General features: G+C 44.5%; 1 pseudogene; it reads right to left on the reverse strand.

Annotated features, from left to right (window-relative positions):
* Nucleotides 1-1,389: 1,389 nt before the first annotated feature.
* LOC136643503 (5S ribosomal RNA) lies at nucleotides 1,390-1,506 on the reverse strand (annotated as a pseudogene).
* Between the last annotated feature and the right edge of the window lie 2,464 nt (nucleotides 1,507-3,970).

Consider the following 3,970-nt stretch of genomic DNA (forward strand, 5'->3'; position numbering starts at 1 on the left):
GGACATAAGGGCAATGCAGCTCCAAGGTAAAGGAACAAACATTCCCTTACTTTGAGGAGGACTCCGTGAGTACCACCCAGTTGCAGGATGCAACACACATCCCACTGGCTCAGCTATGCCAGTGCTGGAAGGTTGGTTAGGATTTGGGCCTTAATTAGTTCAATTTGATGTCACGAGGAGGGGGCTACAAAATCTTCTTTGCACTTGGTAGCAAATGGGTTAGCTACTCCACCTGTCACAGCCATCCCCTACCCCATCACTGCCATTTTTTACCTTTTTGTTGATTTTTCCCACCATTTTTACAGTCCCGGCCTGTGATCTGTGCCAGCCAGTAGACTGGGGCAATATTTGGAAGCATGCCCGTCACAGGAGTGGGGAGCGCCAGTTGCCAGCAATCCCATAGGTGATCCCAGTAAGCAAGCTGGAGTGATATGCACAGGCACACATGCCGCACCAATTGCCAGCAATCCCACTGGTTATCCCAACCAACCTGCAAGCATGACCACGGTGGGAGCAGGCTACAGAAGGGGTTGTGGCATGGGAGCGGAGTGGCGGTGAGGGGGAGCAGATTGCATGCCAACAATGTTGCTTACCAATGGGGTTCGTAGGACGTATCCCCGTTGTTAATCAACTCATAACTATATATAGACCAATAAATATTATTTTCACTTTTAAACGCTTTCCCTTTTTGTCTATTGTTCTGTAACTTTTTCAACGCCACAGCAATTTAGTAGCAGAAAACTATAAGCTTTCTTTTTTTCAGAATATCTGATTTCTTCAAATGAAGGCACAGGAGCATGTCTCCAATTCTATATATATAATGACACAACCTTAAATACTATATTAAGGCTGCAATAAGCTAAGCAGGATCAGGCCTGGTTACTTGGATGAGAGACCGCCTAGGAATACCAGGTGCTGTAGGCTTATACCATAGTCTTTCGAGGCTGAAGGTTGCCAACCTTTACTACATTTACTAGGAAAAAGGCCTATGGAACTCAATTAGACTTCCTTTTGAGTAGACATGCATAGAATTGCGATGTGTTTTAACCAATTTTTGTCCAGCCCACAGGAGTACATGTTTGATCCCTGTTGTGTATATGCAACGTTGGGCAGAAATGGTTTAAAGTAAAACCCTACCAATTGTTTCTATAAGGCAAGATATACTGCAGGAGAAACAGATTCAAGGTGTACAAAATGGTACAGCATTTTTCCTATTACTGTTTTCTTATTTATTTCAATACCACTGTTCACCAAATGCTTTGCTTTAGAACAGGGGTGTCCAAACATTTTGGCAGGAGGGCCACATCATCTCTCTGACACTGTGTCAGGGGCCAGGAAAGAAATAATTAATTTGGTTGGCAACCTTCAGTCTCGAAAGACTATGGTATAAGCCTACAGCACCTGGTATTCCCAGGCGGTCTCCCATCCAAGTACTAACCAGGCCTGACCCTGCTTAGCTTCCGAGATCAGACGAGATCAGGCATGTGCAGGGTAACAGTTGCTTAAAATTTGAATAAATTTACATGAATGAATATATTAGAGATGGAACTTATATGAATGAATGAAGGTCTTGGAATAGCTCAAGGCCTTTCCTTCACTACCACTGCTACATCACAAACATGAAACAGTGTGTAGTGGAGGGAGCCCTCATTCTACAGCTCAGATGAGAGGTCGAACAGTTGTCCTCATGCTGAGAGCAGTTGCGTCGGGCCAGCATGGGCTTCAGCAAGTCTCTGGAGGGCCAGAGGCTCATTGGAGACTGGGGGCTCCCCAAGGGCCTGATTGGGAACCTCTGAGGGCTGCAAGTGGCCCCCGGGCCAGGGTTTGGGCACCCCTGCTTTAGAATTATCAGCACATTTATCTTCCCACCAAAACTGAGAAAATAGTTTAGGTTAAGATTTAATTACTTGCACATGGCCACTCACTGAGCTTCACTGTTGGTGCTCTTTCATTCACAAAGTTGTGCAAATTGGCATTTTTCACAACTTAGGAATGACACTCCTTGCCTGTTTGTCTCCCCCATTTAATTAATGCACGCACATCTCAGGGTCAACATGGAAAACCACACCCAAGCAGCCATCTCATCTGAGGCACTTTGGACTGTATATGTCCGTCCTATAATGCCATTGTAGAGCGTTCCTTGTTGCACTTGGTTACTGTTCCTAGCGATCTGAAAAGACATTGTAACCATAGATACCATGAACAATTTAAACATGAATCTCAGAAGCAAGACAATTTCACCTGTAAATATTTTGATGAGAAGAATGATGACAGTCTGAACAGAGGGGGGAAATGTGTTATCTGCAAACAATGATTAAAAAAAATTAAGAGTGCTCCCAGACTCTGCTAGTTTAAGAATAAAAACTTCGCATCAAATGTAGAATAAGGCAGCACAGTGCAAGGCAGCTGGACTGACTGCTATTGTTAATGCTCGTTTGCTATTTTGATTGATGGGGTTACCAAAGGATATTTGCACTCAGGCACTTCAGACCCTCACACCATCAGCAGTTTCTAAGCTCTCCCCACTCTTGTCCGTCCCACGGCTTTCCTAATTTGTTTCAAAAAATGTAAAAATGATCTTGGAAGGTAGATACGTGTCACGTGCCATTGCACTGTACTCTGTTCCTGCTCTAGCCTCTTCAGCTTTATATTTTGATAACAAAGTGAACATAGCAAAGCCAGTGAAAAACGTTGCAGTTTTTCCATTCAATTCAATTTATTAATATGGTCAGAGGCCAGCATAAACAAAACGCAACCACATTGACATATATCAAACATAGATTTGAAAGGCTAAAAGATTTTAACAGTTGAATACACATCATACCAAAACAAAACAGAGAACAGATAAGCATTAAAAAATTTTCCTCATTACTGACAATACCCTTGCGGGTTTTACAAGCGGCTGCCAAGAAACTTGCACTTCATATTGTGAACTGTGAATTAGTTCCCATAAGAAGTTTCTTGGTCATCTCCACATCAGGCAGCCTAAAACTTTCCTAATCAGGGGAGTAATAAGCTTCGCACATATCCCCTGCTAGCATGAGCAATGAAACAGAACATGTTCAATTGTTTCCACCTCACCTGAGACACAGGGACAGTTCCAGTTCGCAGAAGAGTAAACCAAATTTCAGTCAAGTTCGGTTTTTAGTGCTGAATAAAATGGGGGAAGTGTATTCCCCCTGCCCTTAGCTAACCTGATGGGCAGCCTAATCCTAAATTTCAGCACTGCCACAAGATGCAGCAACACCGAAATGGCTGCCGCTGTATCCCATGAGGCCAGAGCAACCACCAGAGTAAGGGAACATCAAGAGATGGTGCAAAACCAAGGAGGTTCATGTTGGACAGCTCAAGTCCAGAGGGGCCATAGGATTTGGCACTGGCCTCTGCTTCCATCCCTGCCCCCTCCCAGTCTCAATCTGCCCAGCGGCCTGCTCTCTCTCTCTCTCTCTCTCTCTCTCTCTCTCTCTGACCAGTTCTGCCCCCTCCCCACTTCCCCCACCCTCCCCACTGGCTAGTGGGGAAACCCACTGTCCAATGCTCCAGTCCTGCGCCTTCCCACAGCTGAGTCTCAGCACCAGCTGGCACTGGCCTTTCTGTTGGCATAGATGTCTCCCTGGTATACCAGCAGGTAGTGCCTTATGGCCCTTTTACAACACCCAGTGCCATCGGTGGGGCTGGAGTGCCAGTGGTATGCCTGACAGGATCGGACTTTACGTTCAGAAAAGCTGATGGTGCCCATTTTCAAGTCTTGATTTTAAATGAAACCATTCTCTTTTTTCATATATTTAGAAAAAGTGGCTCATGCCTTTTTATAGAATGAAGAGTAAATGAAGAGGATGCATGCTGAAGCATCCTATTGCAAAGGGCATTTTTCATATACCCGATGAACAACAAGCTGTGTTTATACATATCAAATACAATAATCATATGTCAGTGTCACTGTTCCATCACCTTGTCATGTGCCCAGTCT

The sequence above is a fragment of the Tiliqua scincoides genome, chromosome 2 (assembly GCF_035046505.1).
Source record: "Tiliqua scincoides isolate rTilSci1 chromosome 2, rTilSci1.hap2, whole genome shotgun sequence".
Lineage (NCBI taxonomy): Eukaryota > Metazoa > Chordata > Lepidosauria > Squamata > Scincidae > Tiliqua > Tiliqua scincoides.